This window comes from Anser cygnoides, chromosome W, assembly GCF_040182565.1.
Source record: "Anser cygnoides isolate HZ-2024a breed goose chromosome W, Taihu_goose_T2T_genome, whole genome shotgun sequence".
Taxonomy (NCBI): Eukaryota; Metazoa; Chordata; class Aves; order Anseriformes; family Anatidae; genus Anser; species Anser cygnoides.
This window is the reverse complement of record NC_089911.1, coordinates 13,120,422-13,135,387: the sequence shown is the minus strand read 5'-3', so window position 1 is coordinate 13,135,387 and position 14,966 is coordinate 13,120,422. Positions and strand designations below refer to the sequence as shown.

At 44.5% G+C, this 14,966-nt stretch overlaps 1 long non-coding RNA gene across 1 annotated transcript; it reads left to right on the top strand.

Moving 5' to 3' along the window:
• Positions 1-233: 233 nt before the first annotated feature.
• Positions 234-7,213, top strand: LOC136788754 (uncharacterized). The gene is made up of 2 exons (XR_010827365.1): positions 234-5,439; positions 5,890-7,213. It is a non-coding gene; the product is annotated as an uncharacterized lncRNA (long non-coding RNA).
• The last annotated feature ends 7,753 nt before the right edge of the window (positions 7,214-14,966 follow it).

Below are 14,966 nucleotides of genomic sequence, written 5' to 3'. Positions count from 1 at the left end.
TGATACTCCTAAGCTCCTTTTACTTCTTCTGGGTATTTGCGATGTTTCTCTTTCAAATGCCAGGGTGAAGGGTATAGCTAATTGAACAAGTGCACAAGTGCCTCCCCAATTAGATGGCAGGATGGACCGTAAGATCTTCCCTCCACAGTACCACCAGAGATCTGCCCTGGGTATCTCAAGTCTTGAATAGTTTCCCATCAAGTCCTCGGTAGCATTCAAGGTCCTCGTGCACAAGGCAAAGTCTCCCAGATGCTGGGTAGCACTCACACCCTGCCGTGAGAGGCAAGCTGTATGGTTACCTATAGCTGTGGAGAATGCAGGGGGAACCCTGATATTGCTATCATGCAAGGAAGGGAATAGCAAAGAGAGAGACTTACAGGCCTCATTTCCCCAGGCAGTCTTTTCTTGGTACAATGCAATCATACATCGCATTCCCTGGGAATCCTTGGTCCACCCCAATGGGCAGGGCACTATCTGGGCAATCGGTCATCCCGAGGCACAAGCATAGCAATTGCTATGGTTGAGACTCTGGACAGTATATTTGACCCATTCTATCCAGGCATTCACATCCCCATACCCTGTTTCAATCTCAAATGTTTGAACTGCCGCATTTCAAAGAGGGCCTCCTGTTTTCTCTCCTGTTTTCTCCTTGAGTTTCTCCCTTTCTCTGATGGCAATAGAGGATCGTTTCTGTGATAAATTAGCGGGTGTTTGTTCATTGTCTTTAAAAGGAATTCAGAGGATCTGCTGAGAAGATAAGGTTTTGCAATTTACGACCTTGTTAAGGGGGAAGACTAAGCAAGTAGATAGTGGGGTGGGGGTGTTGGATAAACATCCTTGGTAAAACAAAGACTCTGTGAAATACTGTTTCCCGCTTCACTACCCTCCCCCTTGAACAGGAGCACAATGCATGATCATTGAAAGAAAAACAACGACCCCCAACAACGAACTGCACAGCTTCAGAAGGTCCAACAAGTCCTGACAAGCCGAAACTTGGATGCTATAAAATGGCGACACTGAAAAGGGAAAGTTGCGTGCTGTGGTGGAGCGGAGACTCCCCAGCCGCCCAGCGCTGTTTTGCTTGTGCCTGCTTACTTAATTAATAAAATATTTCTGATAGACCAAGAAATTTGTATGGTCTCACTTATAACAAATTTGGTGCCGTGACTCGGATGAAGACGGATTGACTGGGAATCCCTCTAGGGGAGGCGCCCCGCCGATTCTGGCGGCCCCGGGAACGGGAAATCCTGCTCGAGCCCTTCACCGACGAACCCAAAATTAGGCACAAGCAAATAAAACCGGTAACCCCAAGCAATCTTTGTGCACGAAGACCGAACGAAGACCCACGGGGTGGGTAAGTATAGGCCGGTGATCCGTTCGGTTGGGGTTGGTGATCCCGGAGTGCGTCTGTGTGAGACGTCCAATTGCGGACGAAGTGAGTGCGGACCCCTCAGTAGTGCGGTTCCCACATCCCGCGAGGGACTGGGCCACGACCAGGGGGAAGCGGCTGTGTGTGTGTGTGAAGGCACTCCGGAAGATGGGACAGAAGAAGAGTAAGCCTTCTGGTCCCATGGGTGGGGTAATGCCTAGTGCTAGGTTGCCCCCTATTCCCACAGATAGTCCACTGGGGTTAATGATTAAGAATTGGAGTGATTCCCCTTTTAGGCGGGGAAAGGATAAAGTAAAAATGATTCATTATTGTGTTGAAGTTTGGGGAGGTAGGCAAATTATTGGCCCATATTTGGGTCGTTTGAAGACTGGGTTTGCCAAGCCTTAAACATTTATGTAAATACAAAGGAACCTTTTTGTTTAGAGGGGAGCGAATATGCGAGCCTTTGGATTGGCTCAGAGAATCGAGTTAATCTGTACCCTCTGTACCCTTTAAAAGAAAAAGGAGGGGCAAAATTACAAATTGTGGAGCAAGAGATAAAGTACCTGGGTCACCAGTTAAGTAAGGGGACTAAGAAGTTAGACCCAGGCAGAATCAGTGGAATATTGGCTTTAGCGTCCCCGCGAACTAAAAGGCAGGTACGGCAACTGTTAGGGTTGACCGGATACTGTAGACAATGGATAGAAGATTATAGTGGAAAGGTTAAATTTTTATATAACAAGCTGAATAAGGATGGATTACTCAAATGGACAAAAGAAGATGAGGAACGACTGAACAAGTTAAAGGAGGAACTAGTACGCCCCCCAGTGTTAAGCTTACCAGATTTAAGGAGGCTGTTTTGTTTTGTTTTGTTTTTTTTGTGAACAGCGCAGCAGGCACGGCATACGGAGTGCTGGCCCAAGAATGGGCAAGGAGTTAAAAAAAAAAACAAACCTGTGGCCTATTTGTCTAAATTATTGGATCCGGTTAGCCGGGGTTGGCCAAACTGTTTGCAGGTAGTGGTAGCTGCTGCCTTGTTAGCGGAAGAAGCACAGAAGATCACTTTTGGGGGGGAAATCAAAGTAATATCTCTACACAATATATGCGGGGTACTGCAACAGAAGGCAGAGAAATGGATCACTGACGCCAGATTATTAAAATATGAAGGAATTTTGATTTCCTCTCCAAAATTAACATTAGGAACAACCTCCCTACAGAACCCTGCTCAATTTCTTTATGGGGAACCAAATGAGTCCTTAGGACACGATTGCCTCCGAAATATAGAAGAGCAAACGAAATTGAGACCTGATCTAGAGGAGGTGGAATTACCCATCGGTGAACAGATATATGTGGATGGTTCCTCGAGAGTAGTCGAGGGAAAGCAAAAATCAGGATACGCGTTAGTAAACGGGAAAACATTTGAGATAGTGGAATCTGGACCTTTGAGTCCTAGCTGGTCCGCCCAAGCTTGCGAGCTATATGCCATATTGCGGGCCCTAAAATTGTTGAAAAATAAAAGCGGTACAATATATACAGATTCAAAATATGCTTATGGGGTAGTACATACATTTGGTAAAATATGGGAAGAAAGGGGGCTCATCAATTCACAAGGAAAGGGTTTAATACATCAGGAATTGATTACCCAGGTTTTACAAGCTATCAGAGAGCCCAAAGAAATTGCCGTAGTACATATAAAAGGGCATCAAAAAGGCCTCACCCCTCAGGTTAGGGGTAATAATCTAGCAGATCAGGAGGCAAAAAGGGCAGCATTAATGAGTATAAGAATTAGAAGAACGAGGGAAGATTGCCCAGACTGTGGGAAATACTTAATACTTATACTTAAGATATAGTAATTAATATAATAATAATATAATAATATATAATAATGCTTAATATAATACTTAATACTGTGGGAAAGACTTAAAGGAATTTCCATGTTATGATTGCTGGAGTGAATGGGGAGTTGATGGGATTGAATGCAATTGTTCTGAGGAAGAAAGCCCGCCTTATAAAAACTGCTACAAGTGCGGGCCGACTAACTCCCTGTGGTCGAATGGACCCATTCCCCTCCCCTTACTCTGTTTCACTATTACAGAAGAAGACAAGATGACACAAATGGGGGTTCAAAACAAAAAAACAAACAAAAAAAAAACCAAAAAAAAAACGATAAAGGGAAATGGGTACTGCCTGATGGACGGGAAGTGTTACCAAAATCAGTAGCTATGAGGGTGCTACGGAGATTTCATGAACAGACGCACTGGGGTACTCAGGCGTTGGTGGATCAATTTGCCACATATTATATGTGTATAGGGATTTATAATATAGCAAAGAGGATCGTAAATGATTGCATAACTTGTCGGAGGGTAAATGCTCAACACATGAGAAAAAGGGTCCCGGGAGGAGGACGAGAATTGGCACATCGACCTTTTGCAAAGATTCAATTAGATTTTACTGAACTTCCAAAAACGGGGCGATATAGATACTTGTTAGTTATTGTAGATCACCTCACAAACTTTGTTGAAGCATTCCCTATGGCAAGGGCCACAGCTCAAACCGTGGTAAAGATATTATTAGAAAGCATCATACCCAGATACGGGGTAATAGAAGCAATTGACTCTGATCGAGGCCCACACTTTGTGTCAAAGGTATCCCGAGACACGATGAAGGCTCTGGGAATTAAATGGGAATATCACACTCCCTGGCATCCTCAGAGTTCGGGAAAGGTAGAACGAATGAATGGTGAAATTAAAAAGCAACTAACAAAGCTTATGATAGAGACAAAAACCTCCTGGGTGAAATGTTTACCGCTTGCACTATTGAATATCCGGACATAGCCCCGAGCCGATGTCGGAATCTCACCTTTTGAAAGGCTGTATGGTATGCCTTATGATTTAGAGATGCCATCTGATCACCCCCAGGTACAGGATATCCAATTAAAACCTTATTTAATACAGCTTATGAACCGACGGAGGGAGTTGCAAGCGAAAGGCTTGGTGGCTAGATATAGCAATCCATAGGATACAACCTGGAGATAGGGTTCTAATTAAGACATGGAAAGAAACGTCTTTAACACCACGGTGGGGAGGCCCCTATGTTGTTTTACTTATCACAGAGACGGCTATCCGGACGGCTGAGAAGGGGTGAACGCATGCCAGTCGCGTGAAAGGACCGATCCAGAAAAGCGAATGGGAAGCGGTCGCAGGCCCTGATGACTTAAAGCTCACGTTGAAACGAACTCGATAAGTATGGTCTAACTGTCTATGTATCGTAAAAAAAAAAAGGAGGAGAGGGGACCCTGTTTGATCAGAAAAAGGTCGCGGTTACCTGAGAAACTCCCCTGAAGAACACTGCTGCTGCCGAGAAGAACCTGCACCTTGTAGTTCGCTGCAACCGAACTGACAAGCGAGGCAGAGAGTGAAACGGTGGGGAATTACGTGGCCAGGTAAAGAACTCTGGAAAATGGGCCCTAGCCATTTTTTTTTTTTGCGATACATAGTAATGGGTACGATTGTTTTCACTGTTCCTGGGTCTGCGCACCCTCACAAACCTTTTAAATGGAGCCTGATTAGATGGGAAGATCACCATGTTGTTCAGCAGATAACTACTGCTGGGGGACTGATAGGGGAGGCATCATCTATATAAAGAAGGAAGAGACTAAGAGTCCCCAACGGGTGGGACCAAATCAGAAACTGTCAGGGAGTGTTTTGAGGATTCAGCCTACACAAGCTTTTAGAATGCTAACTCCTAATAGCCCTAAACCACTGGAGGTTGCTAATAAATCAGTAAACCCGGAGTACGGGATTAGAAATGAAGGGGTGACCGGGAATAACATATGGAGAATCATGAATGCTAGTTATCAGTTGTTGAATCAACCAAATCCAGACGTGCCTAGACCTTGCTGGTTATGTCTTGATATAAGGCCCTCATATTACGACGCCATTGGGGATCTGGGAGAGACCACCCGTTCAAACGAAACCGATCCCCCACAATGCAATTGGGGAAGGGATGTAGGAATAATGTTAACGGAAGTAACTGGGAATGGCAGATGCGTAGGCACGGTCCCTGGTGATGTGGGAATAGAAATGTTGTTTTTGCAGTGTTACATTGTATAGAAGGAAGGAATGTGGTATTGAGATATGCTTACAGTGATAAGAAAGCTCAGCAGGTGACCTCCTAAAATGCAGACAACCAGACTCCTTAGAGCAATCAGGTGAAAATCACTATGTTAAGTCAAGCCAGATAAGGGGAGAAAACATTACCATCTCAAAAACAGGCCGGCAACTGAAGGCCAGGCATTGTCTGTGAAGCATCAGATAGATTGTGAACCTGGATTACCCACTCCAGTGGGGAAACAGGGGAGGGTCCTGTCATCAAAAAGTATATAAACTGTGTTTTGGAACTAGTGGGTGCGCTCTCCTGCTTGTGGGGCGCCCGCCATTGCAATCGCGAATGGATTGCTACTTCACTGAGATCCCCGCCTGGGCCTGGGTTGTTGGCTACGGAGTGTTTCTCACAGTAAGAAGTTCCATCTATGCAATATTACAGAAAATGTTACACAATTAGACAAAGAAAAATGGTTAATACCAGCAGATAACACCAGATGGGTATGTTCGTCTCTGGGGGTAACTCCATGCTTATCTTTGAAATTGTTCAACTCGTCTCATGATTTTTGTGTACAGGTAGTAATTATACCTAGGATTCTTTACCATTCTGAGGAGTATATGTACATCCAACATGCTATGGCAAAAAAACCACTTAAGGAAGAGAGAGCCTATTACGGCTGTCACTTTAGCCACTCTGATGATTCTGGGGGCTGCAGGAGCCGGAACTGAAATTACCTCTCTGGTAAAACAAAGCCAAGAATTTACCTCTCTACGCACTGCTGTAGATGAGGATTTGGCCCGTATCGAGCAATCTGTATCAGCTTTAGAGAAATCTGTACGACAAAATCGTAGGGGATTAGATGTGATTTTTCTACAACAAGGAGGATTGTGTGCAGCCCTACGAGAGGAGTGTTGTGTATATGCAGATCATACTGGAGTAGTAAGGGATACAATGACTAAATTGAGAGAAGGGTTAGAAAAACGAAAAATAGAAAATGAAGCCCACCAGAACTGGTATGAATCCTGGTTTAATTACTCACTTTGGCTCACTACACTGCTATCAACTATAGCAGGACCTTTGTTGCTGCTCATATTAACACTAACTTTTGTACCATGTATATTCAATCGAATAATCGCGATTGTAAAAAAACCGATTAGAGGCAGCTCACCTTATGCTTGTGCGTGCGAAATGTGAATCTCTTGAACAGGAGGAGGATGACGCAGAAACTTTAATATTGAGCAAACAAGTGCTTCAAAAATTCATCAATGAACAAAATATGTTAGAAAAAGAAAAAGGAGGGATTGTGATAAATTAGCGGGTGTTTGTTCATTGTCTTTAAAAGGAATTCAGAGGATCTGCTGAGAAGATAAGGTTTTGCAATTTACGACCTTGTTAAGGGGGAAGACTAAGCAAGTAGATAGTGGGGTGGGGGTGTTGGATAAACATCCTTGGTAAAACAAAGACTCTGTGAAATACTGTTTCCCGCTTCACTACCCTCCCCCTTGAACAGGAGCACAATGCATGATCATTGAAAGAAAAACAACGACCCCCAACAACGAACTGCACAGCTTCAGAAGGTCCAACAAGTCCTGACAAGCCGAAACTTGGATGCTATAAAACGGCGACACTGAAAAGGGAAAGTTGCGTGCTGTGGTGGAGCGGAGACTCCCCAGCCGCCCAGCGCTGTTTTGCTTGTGCCTGCTTACTTAATTAATAAAATATTTCTGATAGACCAAGAAATTTGTATGGTCTCACTTATAACAGTTTCCATACAGCTATTCTCAATCTGGCTGTTGGGTCCCTCCCAGTTATTTGTTCCCTCTGCTCAATTGTCGTTGGGCATTTAAATCTCCACAAGCTAACACCTCACAAGCATCAAGCATGACAGATTGCGGTACATAACCCTCTGTCACATTCACCCATATTTTTATGGGGTATCCCGTCTTACTATTATCTGGTCATGCCTTTTCCAAGTTGCCAATTGACCAAGACTTTCTCTGAGGCCTACAATCACTAAAAACAAAATTAATAATTGATTTTTCCCTGTCATTATTTTTAAACCTTAGGTTTCCAAATAATTATCAATACAAAGAATAAGATATACACTACTACTATAACAAACCCCCCTTGGGAACACTTCAATTCACTATAGGTCTATCCTTTCTCTCAATCACAAGTCACACTTATTAGTTACCTGTGAAAATAAAAGGTTAGTTTACAATTGCAAGCTCTTATCCCGCTCAGAGTCCACTATGAGATTTCAGCTTCCAACAAGTCTTCTGTAGGAACAGCTTCCCAGGTACTAGGGTCGATGGATGCCTTCACTCGAGTATAGTGAGTCCAACCTTTTTCCGCAGTTCCTATGGCTGTTTCAGTGGTTAGTAGTACTTGGAAGTGTCCTTCCCATTCGGGCCGGAGTTGATCCTTTCCAGGTCTGAATCAGGACCCAATTTCCCATGGGTCCTGAGAAATGACGAAGAAGAAGACAACCCCAGAATACAGTTCTTAAGAAAACTCTCTTGTTTCGAATTGTGGTATCTCATCCCTTCTGCCCAGACAGGGTAATCCGAACAGCATCTCATACGGTGAAATTCCTATATCGTTTCTTGGTGCTGTTTGAACCTGTAGGAGTGCTAAAAGTAAACATTTTACCCAAGGAAGTTGGGTTTTTAACACTAATTTAGTTAATTGCTTCTTTAATGTCTGGTTCATTCGTTTTGCCTTCCCAGAAGAGGAGGGGTGCCAGGGGGTGTGAAAATCCCAATCTCTAAGGCCTGCATTAACCCTTGCAGTACTTGTGAAGTGAAATTATTTCCTTGATCTGAATCAATGTTTTCAGCTATCCCATATCTAGGGACTATTTGCTCCAGTGATACCTTAGCCACCGTGTTTGCAGTGGCAGATACAGAGGGGAAAGCTTACACCCATCCAGTCACGTGGCCAATTAGGACAAACAAGTACTTAAATCTCCCTCCTTTAGGTAACTCAGTAAAGTCTACCTGTCTACTTTGTAAAGGTCGAATCCCTGGCTCCCGTCCCCCTCTAGGTTAGTTACAAATGACCTTTTTATTTGCCTTTTGACATATGGTACATCCTCTGCATATTTGCTTCACTAAAGTGTATATTCCTACACAGACATACTTTCTTAGCACAACATCACACATTGCTTGCATCTCCCAATGACTCTCTTGATGTAAAACATCATATTTGCCTCATTGGTGCTTTATTCAGCATTTCTCTCCCATCAGGGAGTATCCATTTTCACTCAGACTTCGTGGCTCCTGATTCCTTAAAGAAATCTCTCTTAAAAACTTTTTAGTTCTTTCTTAGTTTTCAACAATTCCCTGAATCCTCTCTGGATTTATTCTCCATTTTCCCTCAGACATTAGATGCCTTAAATACCTGACTTCTCTTTCTACGTATAGTAATTTATTTTTCAATACTCCCAAGCCCTGTTTTCCCAGAAAGTAGAATAGCTTGTTAGTAGCTTCCTTCACAACTGTTTTCTCCTGTCCTGACAATAAACGATCATCCACATTTTGTAGCTTCCTTCACAACTGTTTTCTCCTGTCCTGACAATAAACGATCATCCACATTTTGTAACAGTAATTCCTCCTTGGGAGGTTGGAATTGCTCCAAAATCTGTTCTAGAACTTTGCCCAAATAAATCGGTGGCCCTGTAAACCCCTGAGGTAAAACTGTCCATATGTATTGTTGCTTCCGCCCCCACTTCAGAGTCTTTCCAGTCAGAGGTGAATATATCTTTGCTCTCAGGGCCTGAGAGCACTCCATTAATACCACTGTTATTCCAGTCTAACAATTTACTATTTGAATGCCCAATTTCATCATCAAATCCCTTCCCAACAAGTTAGTCCCTGCCTTGGGTACATACAATAACTGCCCAGAGATCATTTTATCCCCTAGTCTCAGCTTGGTATCCCCCAAAGGTGGCACTGTTATCCCAGCCCCTTCTACCCCCATCACTTTTTAGGGTTTCATTAGTTAATTTAATCCCTGATACTTTACAGGCCAGTAATGACCTAGCTGCCCCAGTGTATTGGGTTTGATGGCAAGGTTTGGGGGGGGGGGGCTGCAGTGGCAGCCCCCCACGAGGAGAATCCAGAAACCTCCCCGTAGCAGATAAGGGACAATTTCATCCGGCCCCAGAGGGGTCCACTGCTGCCCAGAGCCAAGCCATGAGCAACACAGTCCCTGCCTCTGTGAAAGCACATCCACGAAAACAAGCGAACAAACAAAAACCTGCTGCTCAACAGCAGCTGGGAGAGCGAGGAGCTCAGAAGGAGGGGGTGGAGGCGCTCCAGGTGCCGGATCCGAAGCCCCCTGTGGCCTGTGGAGAGGCCCCTGGTGGAGCAGGCTGCCCCCCCCCCCCCCCCCCCCCCCCCCCCCTTCTCGATACTTGGGAAACTGACCAAACACCACAGCAAATATACCAAAACTTCTAGACTGTTACTTAGATAATGCCTACATCCTCTTTCCCTGCTCATTCAACTTTCCCAACTCATTCAAAAAACAGCTCTGTCAAGCATTACATACCACACCTTTAACACCTTCAATAACCCTTTTTAACACTTCTTCTTATCTTTCTCCAGCCTGTACTTTCACCAAAGTCTCAGTCATTAGCCAACTTAATTCCATACCTTTCTCCCTCATCCCATTTTCCTTCTCTCCTCCTTCTTCCACTCCGGATATTCCTACCTGAAGTGGCCAGCCTGCCCACACTTAAAACATCCCATCAAAGCCTGTCCCTGCTAAGATTCAGGCCGCAACACGGGTAGCTTTCCTTGCCTGCCATTCCTTCATCTCTCTTCCTCTCTTTTTCCATCCTGGCCCTGACTCCCCCTGAAGATTTTCTTCCTCTTTCTCCAACCCTCTGCCTGACTACCTGCTACACAGTCAATACCATTAGTTTCACTGTCTGCTTTTCCTTCTCATCTCCCCTCTTGACACACACGTTCAGGGCCTCCCACAGGAGGGCCCCCCAGTGACTGTTCACTACATCCCCCCCACCTTCTGGAGCATTTTCTGTGCATCTTGCCAGGCTTCAATCACAAAATGAACTTTCAAGAGCCCTTGGGATACCGGGTCCTCAGGATTCATCCCCAAGTACTTTCTCATTCTGACCCCAAGTCTCTCATATGATTTCTGTGTTACACACTATTATTATTCCAGCCAGGATCGGCAAGTGGGTATTTCTGCCCTGCCGGTATTACCCCTGGTCCTGGAGGATGAGTTCTTTCCCATTTTTGTATAGCAGCTCTCCTCCTGATCATTCCCATTTCTTTCCCTGTAAACAACATATTTATATACATAATCCCCCCCCCCCCAAGAGTATAAGTTTGGTCCTAGGAAACTCCTAACGTCTCTGCTGGTAAGGAGGGGGGGAAGTTCACTTAAGAGGATACACAGTTAGTGTTAGCACTGTTAGCATCAGGGAAGGCAAAATTCTCAGTACCTCTTCTACCTTGTTTTAATTCTTGCCAGAGCCTAGAGTACGCTCTTCTCTAGGGACAGTGTTAATTGCAGTCCCTGTCTCCTTTCCTGGAGCGACTGCTGCTGCCACCGGTGCAATATTAGGATTATAGGGAGCATAACTTGGCTCCTCCTCCAAAAAAAAGGAATCTTATTGTTTACACACAAATTTAAAGCCTGAATTTTCATCAGGCCCGTATTTTGGCCAAAATACTGCTGTTTCCTTAATTGGTTCTTTTGTCCAGACTAATACACAATATTTAACCATATTTTTTTTTTTTTTTTACCATCTCCTCCAATTTTGAGATTATTTTTCCAATTTCTTATAATTCTTCAGGAAGAACTTTCGGTAGGCACTCCCCCAGGGATATCTCCCTGTCCCCTGGAACTCATATTTCCCATTTTTCCTATTCTGGAAAATGGGGGTGTACTGCCAAGCACTTCCCCGTGCAAGGGCTACCGCACACCTATGAGTTTACCAGATTCCCTGGTGTACTTCCGAGCACTTCCCCGTGCAAGGATTACTGTACACCAAATTTCCCTGGTGTACTGCCAAGCACTTCCCCGTGTGAGGCTTACCGCACACCAAATTTCCCTGGTGTATTGCCAAGCACTTCCCTGTGCAAGGGCTTACCATACACCAAATTTCCCGAGACTCTTCCTTTCTCTCCCTTATCTCACGCTTCGTCCGTCTCCGGCCGCGCCCCTCGCGGAGCTACGGAACCGCGGATCAGGACTCCACACTCGCTTCGTACAAAAGTACGTCTCAATCACACATCACACATCACACAGAGTCTCACCCGACCCCCAAGGCAATACTTAATATTTCTTACCTTGGTTTGTGCACAGAGTTACCGGATCAATTCTTAAAACCCGGAGTGCCTACCTTCTTCCTTTCCCCACTACTTCACGGATCCTGCCTCTTTAATCAGTCTCGGGCAAAATGACTGGCACCCCTTCTGGTGGGACCTTATTAAGGAACCGCGTAAGGCGGTGACCACTTATGAATTATCGGCCCTGTTTACGGGGGACGATAATATATATAATATAATATAATATACTCTTACTTTACAGTTATCACAACCTTCACAAACTTCACTTACATCAAAAAGAAAAAGAATTCCCCACACCAAAATAAACATAACATCATCACAACACCGACGAGGTGGACAATTTACACACACACCACCCCTCATCCCTTCACCACACTAATATGAAACATATTTTTCACAATTGCTGCTTTCTTAAATTCTTCACAACTATTGCATTCATAAAAACATCCAGTCCGTGTTTTGCCCGTTACTTCTCTCAACTATCATCCTTATCTCAAATTCCTTGAGCCCCACGTTGGGCGAGTAAAAAACCATAAGAAGTTATCATGGATTTGGGGTAGGAGGTTTGAAGAAACCAATCTTCCGGCAGTATCGGACAATAAATGGCACAGAAACTATAGTAATGCTGAGTCGTACTGGAGCAAACAATTTGTGAATAGCATATGCCAACACAAATGTGCTTGTACCAGCAGCCCTTTTAGATTGCAGCGATGATTCACTGAAACCAAGTTTGAAGAGAACTGCAGTCATATCTGTTATAAATGACTGAGTCCCAAATAGGATTACAATCAAAGTTTACAATTTATTAAACGAATAGAGGCAAGCAAACAGCGCTGGGTGCGCCGGGAGTCTCTGCTCCACCAGGAAGCACACCTGTTACGTAAGGCGGCTGGTTTTTATGCTCCTAGGCTAATACATATTCATTACTACTTCTAGAAGAGGCAGGGTTATTATAATTGGTTTCCCGAATCCGAAGTCCTCCCAGGTGCGCCTGCTTATCAGTCTCTGTTAGTCTCTCGGGGGCCGCTCGGACGGGGAGGCTCATATTCTTCCTCCTTATCTAGTGGTCTCTTGGCCGGATGTCAGAAGTTACTGCACATCCGTGCAGAGTCAGCAGCTTTTCTCTGAAGAAATCCCTTTGTTCTCTTCTCGCCTAAACCCAGGCCTCAGTGTTAACCCTTCAAATCCCTTAGTGGCACGAATTGCTGGACCATTCCTTACAATTCCTCCCCTTCTTTTTAATATCATCAATTCGTGTCTCTTCTTCAACCTTTGTTAGTAGCAATTGGATTTCATCAGTCAGTTCTCGGGGTGTCCATTTCTTAAGCATCATTATCGCACATCACCTTTTCTCTCCCAAAGTCATCACAAATTGGGTGCTATTTATTATTCGCCATATCAACAACGTAAAGCAAGGTATCATACAAGGTATAAACAAAAATGTCATTACACCACATAGAAATAAAAATAGCATCCTTTTAACCCATGGTCCACCGGGCAACCATGAAAAGAAATCCCAGTCCATACCCTTCCAAGTTTGTACTGGGACGTGGGCTAGCTTTTTAATTTCTTGTTATCTGCTTAACCACTTTTCCATTATCATCAATTTGTAAACAACAATTAGAATCGTTCAGTTTTCCACACGCTCCCCCTTCTTCTGCTAGTAAATAGTCTAAGACCATTCTATGTTGAAAGATAGCATTCCTCATCTGAGTGGATTGATCAGCCAGAAGATCCAAGGTCGTCGCTGTTTGATTGGTTACAACTTCGAGGATAGCTTGCGACCTAATTATTCGGTTCAAATTATAAATAGGTTCTCGGGCTCCTGATATCAACTCATTCGGGTTCCAGGTATGCTGTATGATTCTTTCAGGAGGCCATTCATCCTTTCCCCATTTTTGGGCACTACCCCCGGCTAAGGAAGTGTCAATAGATCGTTTTACTCTGTTCAGGTCATCATATCATCTTATTCCTAAATGATTTCCTTGTGTTTGTGACAATAAAAAGAACAAGGGTCTTATGTACCCCACATAGCATATTCCCGACCAGTTTCCGGGTAGCCTCTTGTAAGCATGTTTGCCACACACCCAATAATGTCCCTTTAGGGCCCACGTCCCGTTTGGAAAAGGACCATCCCATCCCTCTTTACCCTTTGGGGCGTGATAATACAGAGTGTCCTTGTTACCGAGTGGTCCTGTTACAATGTCTGCCCCGTTTGTGCTCGTATATGCGCGCTTCCAAGCTCCCACGTTGGGTTTCCACTTACAGTCACAATTCAGTTCTCTTTGGCGGCCTGTCATATTATAAGCTGACCAGAAATGTTTAAAGAACACTCGCCTCCCATTCTCATCCTGCCATTTCCAACGATAGACCCGCACCACATGCTATTCCTTAGAGGTGTTATCACGCTGACAGCTCAAGATTTGACCATCGAATTGTCCCCCCGCTTGTGCTCTTGCCACAGTTTCACATCCGGATCCAAAAAATTCTCAATATGAGCATTTCAGCCAAGTCCCGTTTCTCAGCTGAACATGTGTGGCGTTCCATTTCCCACTACGTGCTGTACAGCTTACAGGACTACATCCAGGATCGGTACAATCATATCCGGGGGACAGAGTCCAATTGCAAATGCTTTTTCCCACCGCCACTGTTCCTGTTCTGTTCAAGCAGTATACACCCCGAGCTGACGAGTGCAACTGCCATGGACCTCCTTCCTCTTTCCAAAATTGCATCCCATTATGAACTTCGCTCAAATTACTGACCCACCACTTGGGTTCGACCGGGCCTGCTACCCAGGGCCAACTTCCAGTTCCCCCCCGGTCCTCCACAAATCCAGCAGTTACTAAGGTTAAAGGCCTTGGCCACTTCCTCCCCCAAAGTGAAAAAGTTATTCCTCCATTCTTGCCCATGGCCCAATTGCCCCTGTAAAAACAATACCAGGAAGTATAGCATTTCTTATCCTTTTTCGCCGTCCAATCTTGAGAGTGTGGGAAGCGCCTTCAATCATGGGGTTGGGCCCGCTTTCAGAGCTTGTGTTACCATTCAGCCCTTCGAGGTGATCCAGCTCCTGGAAAAACTAATCACAATTTTATTATGGGTTTAAAAGGTTCTCATGTTATTTTTCTCAGGACAACCTGATCTTAGCGCGGGAGAAGTCCGGTCGAGGCACT